This window comes from Aethalodelphis obliquidens, unplaced genomic scaffold, assembly GCF_003676395.1.
Source record: "Aethalodelphis obliquidens isolate GAN/ISIS:26980383/991018 unplaced genomic scaffold, ASM367639v1 scaffold34, whole genome shotgun sequence".
Classification (NCBI taxonomy): Eukaryota; Metazoa; Chordata; class Mammalia; order Artiodactyla; family Delphinidae; genus Aethalodelphis; species Aethalodelphis obliquidens.
The window spans coordinates 2,680,428-2,695,860 of NW_020837978.1; the positions used below are offsets into that span (position 1 = coordinate 2,680,428).

Here is a 15,433-nt window from a genome sequence, read left to right on the forward strand (position 1 = left end):
GGGTGTTTTTGAGTTCTGCCAAAGCATTTAACAAACTGTTTTTATGGGGAAGAAACCCTGAGAGTTGGAAGGGCTTTTGTCGCCTCGTCCAGGTCCCGGAGGAAAAAAATTCAGATTTTTAGATGAAGGGAGTTGACACCTGCGGACCAGCTAGAGTGAGCCAGGCTCGTTGTTATCCTCTGAGAAGCCCTGCAGGGAAAATGCTGTCGCCCTGTTTTGCTGATGTGTAACGTGAGGGCCGTGAAGATTAATTAGATGACTTCCCCGAGGACCTGAGACTTGCAAGTGGTTGAAGTCCCAAGTAATTTTATTATTTATGCTTCATCATAGGTGGGGGGCAAGACTGAAGGCCGTGTAGAACACTTTGGACTTATTCTGAACCCTTTCTCCAGATGTTACAAGGTGATGGTTGGTAGGCTGAGATGAGCCTCTCAAAGGCCTGAGAACCTCTCTCAGGCTGACGTAAGTAACCCTCGGAGGTAATGGAAATGCCTGAGAAGAGATTGAGATACTGGAAGACTCACTGGGCTCCGGAAGGTGAAACACCGCTCACAGAAATATTAATTTAAAAAAAATTCCTTACTGGTAAGCATATTTGGATGGTGAGACTTTTCGTAAGACAAGTGAAGTCTTCTCAGGCTTATGCCTACTATATTTTACACAGAAAAGGGGGGTATGGGAAATTTGCCGTTTTTGTCAAAGTATCATTTAAAAAATACAGGAGCATGTGTCAAAGATTTACCTAACCCATTAATTAGGGAACCAGCAGGATGATAAAAAAGAATTTGAAAAACTGGTTTATAGAGTCAGTGTAAAAACGTGAGCCATGGCCGCAGAGCCTGTGCGTCCGGAGCCTGTGTTCTGCAACGGGAGAGGCCACAACAGTGAGAAGCCCGCGTACCGCAAAAAAAATGATAAAAAGAAAAAAGAAGAGAAACGCGGAAGCCCAGTCAAGACCTCACCTAAAGCTGTAATCACCCTGTGATATGAGCAGGTTCCCCCAGTGCTTATGAAGGCTTTGGGAGGGGGACGTCCCATCTGGTTAGATCTTAGAGTATTGACTGCAGGGGAGGGGTCTGCCTAGGAGGGGAGTTGATCCTGTTCTGCGTGCAGAGAATCCCTGATACCCCCTCGTGGCCGCAGGTGCCCGGGAGGAGCTGTCCGCCGCTGTCATGAGTCTTAGGGGCACGGTGTTGTGCTCAGTGTTGGAGCTAAATGTTTCCTTTTTAACATTACAGAGTAGAATCTACCATGTTTGACACTCCTGCAGTCGTAGTATTATTTTAATTTCCGATCTTTAAACCATCAGGTGCTGTTATAATGATGTGTGAAAAGCCTGTCGTGCTCAGTCACGAGGGACATTCTGACATCGTTATTTAGTTAACCATGCAGACCGGAAGCCGGAAGCACCCGGGCTCCCTCTGTCTCACTGACACATCACTTCTGTTGGTTGCTATGTCCTGGTGATCCTGCCTCCTAAGTATTTCTTCATTTCCCCCCCTTTTCCCCTACCACTGTCTTACCTCAGGCACTTATCATGTTTGGGTTACTGTTGCTTAGATTACTGGGTTCCTATAACAGCCACTGACCGGTTTTGCTGATCTCAGCCCTGCATCTGCAATCCACTCTCTTCCTGCTTCCTGACTGATCTCCCTACCTTGTAAACCTGACACGATACTCATGATTCTCCCCTAATCATCCCCGCTTGGCTGAAAATCTCACAGTGGGACCCCTTCGCCTCCGAACAAATCCAAACTTCTTAGCCTGACGTATACAGTCCTCAAGACTTGGCCCTAGCCTACGGCCCAGTTTATCTCTCACCAGCCCCACACTTGAACCTTTTCGTTTCCGGTGAACTTGGGATGCTCAGTTTCTCTCTCTGTATTTGCATGTTCTCTCATTCCAGGCACTATCTTATCCAGGAAGTCTCCTCTGACCCTCCACTGGGTGTGTCCCCTCCTTCTGTGATTTCACAGGAGATCTCCGGTGATCTTCTCAGGCTTCTCTTTCTCAAAGTAGCTGTCACTATGTTATGTGTGTGCTGAGTCATTTACTCACCCAAGGGACACCCGGGGAAGTCTCCTACCCTTACGGTAAACCCCACTGCCCTTCTCCTGACACACTCCGTGACACAAAATACCCTGTGAATGTGTGTTAAAAGTTCTTATCTCCGCCATATTTTTCCATGTTTGATAATATGTTGTGAGTAAATTGCTACCTTTTTATTAAGTTGTCAGAAGGAATTAACATCAGTGTTTCTGTGCTTTGAAATATTTCTTTTTCAGTGAGTGGTAGCTCACGGAGAAAGAATTTGACTATTGCTAGGTTCCTGCAGTAAAACAAACTAGAAAAAGTGGCACCAAGGAAGCTGTGGTATTATTAACTCTATAAATTTCTGGGGGGAAAATATGTTATGTCTTCCGTTAGTCGTTAAAGATCGTTAGTCACGTTCTGTGTTCTGTATCGCAACTGTTTCTTGCAATGACATTGCTTGAGATCAGTTAAACCTATGCTGCTATGATGCTTTCTTTTCCAAATTAATTGCTCTTTTTTTTTTCCTAGTTAGGCTTTGTATCATCTTCCTACACAACCTTGTATGTTCATGTCAGAGATATTAATGGTAGTCTTCTGGAATCTTATATGCATTTGAGTGTTCTTTCCTAGTTCCAATAGTTGTGATTTAGAGAAGAAAGACATTTCAGAAGTAAACATTTGACCCACTGTTCTACCCCTGCTGTAGTTCTCATCACCTGTGGGATGTGTTCATTCACCCAAGGCTGGTTTTATCCACTTTTTGGGGGGTGTTTGTGCAAACATTAAACCAGCCTTGGGCTCTAGGATTACTTTTCAACTGGCAAAGAAATCTCCCTCAGGCATCCCTGTCTGAGAATGATTGGAACCGATAGATATTATTGTATAAGTAATGGCAGGTTTTTTTCCAGGGTCCTCCCAGTTCTTCATGTTTACACCAAAGCTTAACTTATAACCTGTCCAAATGCATAGAAAAGAACAAGAACAATGGCCACAATAAAAAGTCAGCTGAAAAGAGCCACAAAAAAACCATAGGCTCTGTATTCAGCACAGTGTTATATAGTATACGTTGGTTCCAGGGTTTTGAAAGAGAGCATCCCTGTTTGGTGGAACAGAGGGCATCCTTGCTGACCAGCAAAGGTGACCCAGACTCTCCTTTCTGTATAAGAAAGTTTAAAGTTCTATTCATAAATCACCACTTTAAGACTTTAAAAAAAGATTGAAAAGACACAGTCCATCCTCACTATTCTCAGATTCTTTATTTGAGAATTCACCTAACTTGTGAAAATTTATTCGTAACCTCAAAATCAGTACCCCCGGGGCTTCCTCTGTTATTTGCAGACACGTACAGACTTGAGTCTCCCTGCACGCGTGTTCCCAGCTGAGACTGATCAAGGAGACCTCTGCCTTCTTGTTCTATCCCACACTGTAAATACATGTCCTTTTTGCGGTCTATTTAGTATAATGTTTTCCACATTTTTGTTTTTTGTTGTTGGTAGTGGTGGTGCTGAGAGTGATTCTGCTGTTTAAATGGTCCCCAAGTCTAGTGCGAAGTGCTGTCCAGTGTCCCTAAGAGCAAGAAGGCTGTGACATGCCTTACGGGGAAAATACATCATTCAGGCATGAGCTACAGCGCTGCTGGCATGAGTTTGATCCTAATGAATCAACAATATATATTAAATAAGACGTGTTTAAACAAAAATACATATCAAACAAGGTTCTGTGTTGACCAGTTGATGAAAATGTTTTGACCAGAGGCTCACAGGAACCTGGCCCTGTGTTTTTCCTAGGAGCCATGGGTCGGTATCCACTAATTCAGTATTCACTAACTACATTGACTTTGGAGAATCTAACTTCCATGAATAACAAGAATTAACTGTCTATGCAGTAGTCAGAGCTTGGGTTCTCCTAGAAGCAGACCCCAAGAAAGGAGTTTGTTTGGTAAATGATCCCAGGAAGCATTGGTGTGAGGTAGGAAAGTAAGACAGGAGAGCAGAGGCAGCCAATAAAGGGTGAATTATCAGCAAATTACTTCCATAGGCAACTGATGGTCAACGCAGGCAGCTCTGGGAGCCAGTGAAGAACATGTGCCTTGGAGTTTAATTCCCTTATGGTCCAAGAACAGAGTCTGTATGAATTCAGTTCCTTTAGATTTGCTCAAGTTTGTTTAGCAAACCATACGTTGAGAGCATATGGTCTATCTTGGTGACGTTTCCACGTACCTTAGAAAAGAATGGGTATTCTATCACGATCCGATGGGTATTCTCTAAATGTCACCTACTGATTTTCTGTCCGCTTGTTTTGTAGATTTCTGAGAGAGGGATGTTGATGTTTCCAAGTACAATTGTGAATTTACCTATTTCTCCATTCAGTTCTATCAGTTTCGGCTTCATGATCTGTTGTTAGGTGCATACAAATTGATGATTGTATGTCTTCTTGATGAATTGACTGTTCTATCATTATGTATTGTCCCTTTTAATCTCTGATAAATAATTTTCCTTGATATGAAGCATAATTTATTTGATATTAATATAGACAATACAACTTTCTTTTCTTTGGGATTTATGTGGTTTATCTGTTTCCAAACTTTTAATGTATGTATTGGATTGGCCAAAAAGTTCGTTCGGGTTTTTCTGTAACAGCTTATGGGAAAACCCGAACGAACTTTTTGGTCAACCCAATATATCATCATATTTAAAGTCGGTTTCTTGTAGACAGTATATAGGTTTCTTTGGTTTAAATCCAATCTCACCATCTTTGTTTTTGAAATGGTGTGATGTAATGTGTTTATCCATATAGTTGAATTAGTCCCACCATTTTGTGATTTTCTGTTTGTTTCCTCCGCTTTTCCTTCTTCTGTTCCCCCTTTCTGCCTTCCTTTGAGTATTTTTTTAGTATTCTATTTTAATATATCAGTTAGTTTTTTGGCTATATCCCTTTGTGTTTTTTTTAGTGGTTGCTCTAGGGATTATAATACACAGGTCTAAGTTTTTACAGTCTAGCTAGAGTTAATTTTTTTTTTTTACAGCTTCAGGTAAAACCTAGAAGGCTTGCAACCACATAGGTCTCTTTACCCTCCCCCTTTATCTTACGGTGTCACATGTATCGTATTTACATACACTGACAGCTTCCCAGACAATGTTAAATTGTTGCTTTCAGCCTTCATACATATTTTAGAGAACTTAAAAAGAGAAAAATATCACTTAACCAGACATTTATCATTTTTATTGTGCTTCCTTCATTCCTGAAATTCCAAGTTTCCCTCTGGGAATATATTCCTCCAGTGGAAACTTCCTTTAGCAATTTCTCTTAGAGCAAACACACCCGCAGTGAATTCTTTTGTTTTCCTTCACCTGAGAATACCCTTATTTTACCTTCACCCCTGAAGGATGTTTTCACTGCATATAGAATTCTGCATTGGTATTTCTTTCAGCCCTTTAAAGATTTCACTCCACCGCTTTTATGAATTCTGACAAGGAATCCTTTGTATTCTCTAGCATCTGTGGTATTTGATTATTATCCCCCTGCACATAATGTATCATTTTGCTACGGCTGCTTTCAAGACCTTATCTTTGGTTTTTAGCAGTTTAATTTTGATGTGTATATGCGTGGGTTTATTTATTTTTTTGAGTTTACCTTGTTTGGGGCTCCCTGAACTTCTTGAATCTCAAAATTTATGTCTTTCACTAAATTTGAGGAGTTTTTAGTCATTATTTCTTCAAATATTTTGACTGTCACATCTTTCTCCTCTTCTTAGGGACTCCAGTGATACGGGTGTTGTCCCACAGGTCCCTGTGACTGTTTATGTTTCTGCCCTTTTTCTGTCTGTTCTTCAGGTTGGATCATTCCTATGGCTCCATCTTCAAGTTCAGGGAACTTTTTCTGTCATCTCCATTCTGCTCTTGCGCCTCCCAAGTGCCTTGTTTCTTTCAGACATTCTATTTTTCAGTTCTAAAATTTCCATTTGGCCCTTTCTTATAGTTTCTCTTTTTCTGCTGACAGTTTATCTTTATTTTCGTTTTAGAAGTGCTCACACTTACCTCGTGGAGGAAGGTTATAATGGCTGCTTCCTGTTGGTTTCATTTTACGTTGCGTCATTCTGTTTGGTTTCTTGCATTTGGCCCCTTGGATTTTCTGTTTCTGATGCGCCTGCTTTGGGCTGCCCACCCCTCACTGCCCAGTACTGCATTGGGCAGTGCTGCACTTGATGATGCCATATCTTGGGTTCTCAGCTAGGCTATTAGATCTCTGCTGATTAGAGTAGGACCATTGATTCTCCTTCTTCAACAGTGTCTTTGATCCTGCTGAACAATTTGAAGTAAATTGAAGTAAGCGGATTCATTGTAGAAAATTCACAAGGCCAACCCAGCTACTGTAATACTTTGTTTATTACAATATGATTATTATCTTGAATAACTCTTTTCGTTCTAAGCATCTGTGGGATCTCATGGGAAAGAAATATGGTGCACATTCCCTACCACCCAGCATTTTCAGCCCAATTAAAATTGCAGGCAGCCTTCATGAATATCATTGTGTGCTTTACAGAGACTCCACAGGTACCCAGCCCAGATGGAATTAACCCATTAGTGTTGCTGTCAATCACAGGAAGTTGACACAAAGTGTTTATTAACATTATTGACCTAAAAAGAAGGATCTGCCGTTCATCTGCCATGGTCACCTGCTTCATTAACTTATTGGCAGCATTTAGCAAGGCTGGAAAATTGATTGGTTGATTCATTCATTCATTCCCTCCTTCAGCAGACATTTTTGTTTTTTTTCTTTTTGCCATGCTGTGCAGCATGCAGGATCTTAGTTCCCTGACCAGGGATCGAACCTGCGCCCCCTGAAGTGGAAGCGCGTAGTCTTAACCACTAGACTGCTGGGGAAGTCCCAGCAGACATCTTTGGATCGTTCGTTATGTGTCAGGCGGCAGCAGCAGAGGATTCTGCTGGAGTGCAGCTGAGCCCTGGGTGCCCACGGAGTGAGGAGTTTGTTGAGGAGAAGCTGTGGAACGGCAGGTCTCCACTCTTTCTGCTGACGCAGAGAAGGGAGAGTGAGGCTCCAGTAGAACCGGTCCAGGAAGCCACAGGGGAGGGAGGGTCTTAGGACCCATATTTGCTGTAACAACATCAGTAGGAGTTCAGTAACTCTTAAGTTCAATAACTTAAGTTGAGCAATACGGGAAAGCCGCAATGTGCCACGCGTATCATCCAACATTACCACAGAGGTCGGTACAACTATGTTTGTTATTTTACAGATCAAGAAATTGAAGCACAGAGAGCCTAAGTAGCTTGCCCAGCGTCTCCCAGTTACCAAGTGGATGATCTGCTCTGGAAGCTCAGACGCTGAACCACAGTGTTTTCTCTGTGTGATCAGAGAACCAAGGACATGGATTATGGTGAAAACATACATACAGAGTTTCTGGTAAGCAATACTTTTTTTAAAGTCAGAAAATACAAATATTGTGTCAAAAAAAATCAAACACCTTATTATTTTAATCCAAGTGAGTCTCCTCTGTGTTAAATTGGATTCAGATAAATGAATTTGATATAAATGGAAAAGGATTACAGATTAGAGAGGTTTGATGGAAAACTCCCAGGAAAATATGTTTATGGGTTTAAGACCATCTGACATTAATATGTGGAGATTTTTATTAACGGAAAAGGATGAAATTAATGAACTGTAATTATTGCTGATTGTTTTTTTAATTGTGCCAAAATACACGTAACATCAAATTTACCTTCTTAGAGCCTTTTAAGGATACAATCCAGCTGCTTCAAGTGCAGTGACAACACCGGGCGTCCAGTCGCCAGAAGTTTCCATGTAGCCAAAATGAAACTCCGCACCCATGAAACAGCAACTCCCTATTCGTTCCTCTCCCAATCACCTCTCTACTTTCTGTCTGCGAATTTGACTCCTCTAGGGACCTCATATGAGTAAAATCATACAATATTTGTCTTTTGCAATGGGAATATTTCACTTACCATGATGTCTTCAAGGTTCATCCACATTGTAGCCTGAGGTGTCAGAATTTCCTTCCTTTTAAAGGCTGAACCATATTGCACTGTATCTGTAGATGACATTTTGTTTATCCATCCATCTGTTGATGGACACTGCTTCCACCTTTTGGCTGTTGTGAATAATGTTGTGTGAACTTAGGTGTACACTACTTTTAGTTCTTCTGGATGTATGCCCAGTTGTTGATTATTTTTAACCAAGGTTCTCCAAATAGTTCTGAGTCTCTTTCCCAGCAGATAAGCTATCTGTTATGATAAGTAGGGAGAATAGGTAATTTCTGCAAATTTTCTGGGGGGATCCTCTCTTGGTTTACAAATTGTATGACTTAGCTTTCCATTTTCTTTTATTTTTTCACTTTTTTTCATATTGAAATATAGTTGATATACGATATGAGCTTTCTGTTTTCTTACTAGAAAAGTAAGACTAGAAAATAATTGTCCTTCATTGAACCAATTGAGTTAAGAGAGTTGTGATTAACTATTAACTCGGGCCCATAATTTCTGCCCCAGAGCAAGTTGAAAGGCTCTGAGAACCTCCTCGCTTTGGAGGCTGTCCCACCAGAGTGAAGACATTCAGATGGAGAAGACTGCTGCCTTGGTCGTCACCTGTCCATTAAATACAGAGCGCCATCCAGACCCCCTTCAGGCAGAGGGCTGGAAGCAGTGCGGGCACTAGCTGCCTTGGTGTGGGAATGAAGAGACCATGAAAACCCTTTGGGCCAGTCTCTGACCTCTGATATCCTTCAGTTTCCATTCCTCTTCAGCGAAAAGAATCAGATTGGTCTGAGAGGAGAGACCACCTTCTTGTTTTGCAGGTCTTAGGAGAGTTGAGGAATCTTTTTTTTTTCCCAGCCTTAATCCACGTGGCACATGTGTATTTGGATGAGAAAGGGTGCCTCAGCTGGGCATATGCAGCCCCATGAGAACCTGGCTTGGCGAACTCAGCTGGCTTGACTTCGGCCCTGCCCTTTGTCCCTTCGTCCAGGTGCCCTGAGATAACACGCACCTGTGCACACCTGTGCTTGTTTCACGGCCCTCTGGTGGCCCTGAGATGAGGTACGTTATGAGACAGTAAATGTTTTGTTCATTATGCAGAGTGCCTGGTTGTTTGGCCCAGGGAAGAGTACAGAACTCTTCCGACAGGCAGACTCGGGAGAGCTGGAGATGGGAGCTGCCACTGTGGTCCGGGGTGGGCAGGGGAGGCCTTGGGGCTGTGGAGAGATGTGGGTATGTGGCAAGTGGGGAAAGATGCTCTATCTTCAGAAGATATTTTATCCGATTCCTGTTGTGAGCCAAAGCCCACACTACCCAGTACAGAGCAGGCCTTTAGATCAGCAGTAGGCACTGTTGTAGGGTAGACACTATAGTATGCTTTTTTGATCTTCTTTGGGAATGCCATAGAAGGTAGAGAGCTCTAAAATTATGTGTCTTTCAGAGGATTCTACTCTTTAATATATTCAAGGGAATAAGGACTCAGTGGAAGTGTATATTTTCAAAGAGAAATAGTAGATAAAACTTGAGATGATCCATGGGCTGTTTCACCTTTTCTGTCACTAATGCTGGGTATTTAAAGGCAATAAATTCCTTCCTAACTCAAATAAAGTAATGGCAGATACACCAAAGGCCATAAATCTTTTTAATGTAGCTGGGGTTAATTTGCTTAATTGTATATTCCTAAGCAACGATTTCTTAAAACTTTGTACTCAATTGATTTTCAGAAGCTAGGATCAACTCTGTCGCTGCTCTACCTTTTTGAATTCATATTGAATACTAATTGCAGATCTCAAGCCCATCAAGAAATGATTACATTGAATCTGGATAACTATATTCCTTTCTATTGAAATTTTCCACAGGAAAATGTTTACTTTTTTGATAAATTACAGATATTGAAAATTGCAGTTCATTCCTCAGCGTCTTCGGGAGGTGCTTATGAGTGGTTGCCGTGAGCCAGGTGTGTCCTAAACACCAGGAAGATGGTGGTGAACCAGAGCCTTGCTTCCAGGGAGCTCACATTCTGCTGCAAGGAGGTGAAAAATAATAGACAAATAAAATAATTTCAATATTAAATATCGTGTAGAAAATACACCAGGGTCCTGATTTTAAAAGGTGCTGGCTGGGGCTTTGTCAAGAAAGACTTCTCAGAGGAGGTCGGGTTTGAGTTGAAAGCCAGATGATGGCAAGAAGCTACACATACGAATGTCTGAGGGGAGAAGGTGCCCAGCAGAGGGAACCAGTGCCAAAGCCCTGCACCAGGAAGAAGCTTGGGAGTTCAAGGAACAGAGGAGAGACTGCTGAGGCTTTAATCTAGCAAGAGATGGGGAGGAAGGACAAAGCCAAGGAGGAAGAGTAGGAAATGACCATATCATTTAGGACCTTGTAGGTTATGTTCAGAGTTTGGATTTTATCCTGAGATTAAAGAGAAATTATTGGAAAAGTTTAAGTAGGAAGATGTCTTGAAAAGGCCAGTCTGGAGGCAGAGTTGGAAATGGATGGAGGAGCGAAACAGCAGTCAGGGGTCAATTTAATTCAGATAAGAGATGAATTTGAACCAAGGTGGAGCAGTGAAGATGGAGAGAAGGAAGTCGACTTGCCATGTGTTTTGGACAGAGAGCCTTCAGGACCTTAGGACGAATGGATGGCTGTGGGGTATGAAAGAGGGATATGAGTTAAGGATAACTTCTAGGCATTGGCTTGAAGGTATATGGTGGTGCTATTTAGACAAAATTGAAGACTAGGAGAAGGACAGTGGAATGAAGTGGGAGTGAAGGATTCATCTTGACGTGTTACCATAAGATGCATACCAGAGCAACGTTAGGGAATAATTAGAATAGAATATGATGCAGCTGTTATAAAAACTGCACTTTTGACTTCCAAGTGGAGGCGTTAAGTTGCAGTTAAGATGCTTAAGTTCAGCCATAGTTCTCGTGCTTGATACTGAGAGGGACCAAAGTGGAGCAGACAGCATCTCTGCCCCCAGCAGCTTTCCGTGTACTGTGGGATTCAGATAACTAGGTAAGTTAACAGGAAGCTTTAACTTGTAGGAATTTTAACTGCTGGAAGCAGCCCTGAGAGCCCCATGGCCTGTAGAAATGTGCCGGAGAGGTATGCACCTCCTGAGGGCGGCTGGGAAGATGGCTGGCTGGCCTCAGGCTGAGCCGCACGGCTGGGCTGCAGCAGAGTCACTCACACTGGCCTCGCCAGGCTGCCTCGGATCTTATCTGCATCTCAGCAGTGTCTCTGGTTTTAAGGTTTCCAGTGAGCTCAGAGCCTTGAGGTGAGGTCTGAGCAGGGCCCAGGGGGATGGGAAAGTCCTATTAGGATCTCCACTGCTGCATCTGCATCCTACAGATTTTGATATGTTGTATTTTCATTTCCATTGTGTTAAAAATACTTTCTAACTTTCCTTCTGATTTATTTTTTATTATTTTTAAATTGAAGTATAGTTGATTTACAGTTTTGTATTAATTTCTGCTGGACAGCAAAGTGACTCAGTTATACATATATATATATATATATGTATACATACACCTTCTTTTTAATATTCTTTTCCGTTATGATATATCCCAGGACATTGAATATAGTTCCCTGTGCTGTACAGTAGGACCTTGTTGTCCAACCATCCTATATGTAATAGTTTGCACCTTTTGATTTATTTTTGACCCATGGATTATTTGGAAGTATACTATTTAGTTTCCAAATATTTGAGGATTTTTTTTTCAGAGATCTTTCTACTATTGATTATTAACTGTGGTCAGAGAATGTACTTTATGTGACTTGCGTCCTTTAAAACATGTTGAGGCTTGTTTTACGGCCCAGAATATGGTCCGTCTGGTAAATGTTATGTGTGCCCTTAAAAACGTGTATTTTACGATTGCTGCATACAGTATTCCATAAACGAATTCAATGCGGTTGATTTGGCTGATGGTATTGTTCAGGTCTTTTATAGCCTGTTGGTTTTCTGTTTATTTTTTCTACCGCTTGTTGGCAGAGGGCTACTGAAGTCTCTCACTATCACTGTGACTTCTTCTGTTAATCTTTGTAGTTCTATCAGCCTTTTCTTCTATATTTTAAAGCTTCCTTATTACATGTGTAAACATTTAGGATTGTTATGTTCTCTTAATCATTATCTTGACACCTTTATCATGATAAAATAATCCTTTTTATCTCTGATAATATTTGTTGCTCTGAAACCTACTTTGTCTGATGTTAACATAGGCGCTTTGGCTTTCTTTTGGTTACAGTGAGCGTGATATATCTTTATCCACCCTTTTACTTTTAACTTACTTATGTCTCTTTACTTACAGTGAGTTTCTTGAAGGCAGTGTGTAGTTGAGCAGTTTTTATCTTTTAATTCAGTACAGCAATCTCTGCCTTTTAATTGGGGTGTTAGACCACATACACTTAATGTGATTATTGATATGGTTGGGTATAAATCCACCATCTTGCTGTTTGTTTCCTATTTTTTCCATCTGTTTTTTGTTTGTTCCTTTGTTCCTCTCTTTTCTGCCTTTTTTGGCAGAAAAGATTGATTTTATTTTATCTCATTTTTTATTATATATTATCCCGTTTGTTGGCTTATTAGCTATTATTAGCTGTAAGCTTTTGTTCTCTCAGTGGTTGCTTTAGGGTTGACAGTGTGCATCTCGTTTCATCACGGTGTATCTTCACACGATATCGCACCACTTCACATATAGTATCAGAACCTGAAACTGCACACTTCCAATAGCACAAAGATGTGCTATTGTCACATCTTTCACGTCTGTGTATGTTATAAATGCCACAATACACGTTTATTGTTAATTATCTTTTAAAGAGATATAAATAATAGGAAAAAGAGTCTTTATATTTACCACGTAGTCACCGTTTCTGGTTCTTGGGTTTTTGACGTAGACCCAGATTTCCATCGGGCGGCATTTTCCTTCTGCCTGAAGGATTGCTTTGAATACTTCTTGAAGTGCAGATCTGCTGGCAATGCATCCTTTCAGCCTTTGTATGTCTGAAAACAAACCTTTATTTTGGTTTAATTTTTTAAAATTTTAGACTAATTTTAGATTTACAGAAAAGTTATAAAAAATAATAGAGAGAGCACCCATATGCCCCTCACATGGCTTCCCCCGATGTGGATAACTTACGTTGCCACTGTACAGTATATGTGTCAAGAAACCAATATTGATACATTACTATTAACTAAACTCTATCCAGATGTCGCTTGTTTTCCCACTAATATCCCTTTCCTTTTCCAGGATCCCATCCAGGGCACCACGTGGCATTTGGTCATGTCCTGAGTCTCCTCTGGTTGGCGACAGTTTCTCAGCCTTCCTTTGTTTTTCATGACCTTTCCAGCATTGAGGAGTACCAGTCAGGTATTTCACAGAATGTTCCTCAATTTGGAGTTGTCTGATGTTTTGTTTATGACTGGACTGGAGCCATAGGTCTCTGGGGAGGATCTCACAGAGGTGAAGTGGCCTTCTTCTCGCATCGTGTCGGGGTGCTTTCTGCCAACACAGCTTCTCACTGTGATAGTAACCCCGATCACTTGGTGAAGGCGGCGTTTGCAAAGTTTCTGCGGTACAATTACTACTTCCCCCTTTTCATACTCTGTTCTTTGGAGGCAAGAACTGAGTCCAGCCCGTGCTTGAGGACGTAGGAGGTGAAGCTTCATGTTGTGGACAGGGAGTAGTTGCTTAAGTGATTTGGAATATTCTGCAAGGAATATTGGCCTCTTCCCTGCCATTTTAAAATTTGAGCCATCATTTATTTATATCACCGGGGTAGGCGGAATATCAGCCCCTCCAAAGATGGCCACGGCCTAATCCCTGGAGGCTGTAAGTTTGTTACCTTACACAGCAAAAGGGATTTTACAGGTGGGACTGAGTTAGGGATCTTGAAATGGGAGGTTATCCTGGTTTATCTGGTGGGCCCAGTGGAATCATAGGTATCCTTTTAAGAGGCAGGTAGGAATTTCTGCACCTGTCTCGTTGTTTGGCTCTGCTCGCTGATGCTCAGTCCTGTGAACTTTAGCTGCCTTGGCCTCCTTGGACTCCCAGTTCTAATGTCTCCTCAGCTCAGCGAGACCCTGGGCTCTGACTGGGTCTCCTTTTCTGTACCAGGGTCTGGAAAATTTCTCAAGGCGGGAAGCTGGAGGTCATTGTAGACATCATTTTATTTGTATCCCTTCTCTCTGGGGTGACTGTCCTGTGCTGCCTGTTATCCAGTGTCTGAAAACCTCTGTTTCATGTATTTTGGCCATTTTTCCAGTCATCTCTGGTGAGAGGGTAAATCTGGTCTCCTTGGCCCATTTTGCCTGGAAGTAGAAGTCTTCTTATTCTTCCCACAAATAATTTTTAATGAACGGCTGAACTATAATTTATTTAAGAAGTGTCTGTTGTTTGTGACTGCTGAATGATTTTCATTGTATTGATGTGGAATCAGTTATTTAACGGGCAGCCTATGGTTTGACATTTGGGTCAAGTTTTAGTTTTCCTTTTTATAAACACATCTACGAGACTACCTTGTAGCCACACACTGTGACCTGCATGCTTATTTCCTTATGATATATTTTTAGATACAGAAGACTGGCTCGTGGGGTGTGCAGCACCTAAAACCAGTCTTGTGTTGTCAAGTCGTGCTCCAGAGAGATGGTGCCAACTTACATGTTGCCCACGTGTAACTTCCTCAAAGTCACCTTTTCTCTTGGCTTTTTCATGTCATCTTCTTTGGTACGAACCTCCTCATATTGGTGGGACCCTCTGTCATAATAATTCTGAGTTCCAGAATTATAACATCTGACACTTTGAAAAGATGAATATTTAGACCATCCCATTAGTCTTGATTAACCCTATAGTAATTACATTTCATATTTCTGTGAAAATGTGTAATCTGAGCCATGAAGGAATTTAAAAAAAAAACATGTCAATAGCCCCTAACCTCTCAGTTGGGCTATAGACTGAATGTTTCTGTCCCTTCCGATGTGACGGTGTTAGGAGGTGGGGCCTTTGGGAGATGATTAGGTCATGAGGGTGGGGCCTTCATGAATGGAATTTGTGCCCTTAGAAAGGGATTCCAAGGAGCTCTCTCTCCGCCTTCTGCCCTGTGGGGACACAGCGAGAAGATGGTCATCTGTGAACCAGGAAGCAGGCCCTCAGCAGACACTGAATCTGCCAGACCTTGACTGGACTTCTCAGCCACCAGAACTGGGAGAAAAAGGCTAGCTGTGTGACAACATAGCCCCCAGTCGATGGTATTTTGGCTACAGCAGACTGAGCAGACTAAGACAGTAGGCCCTCAAATTAGAAACACGTAGAAACGTGGGCCAATAGAACAACAGCAAAGAGCAGATGCATTCCACCTGCCTGATCAAACTGCAGCTGGAAGTGAGAGACAAA

The 15,433-nt window shown here is 41.8% G+C and overlaps 1 long non-coding RNA gene across 1 annotated transcript; it reads left to right on the forward strand.

The window, feature by feature from the left end:
• The first annotated feature begins 4,945 nt into the window (after window positions 1-4,945).
• Window positions 4,946-13,954, forward strand: LOC113631694 (uncharacterized). The gene is made up of 3 exons (XR_003437514.1): window positions 4,946-7,455; window positions 9,932-10,075; window positions 13,292-13,954. It is a non-coding gene; the product is annotated as an uncharacterized LOC113631694 (long non-coding RNA).
• Window positions 13,955-15,433: the final 1,479 nt, after the last annotated feature.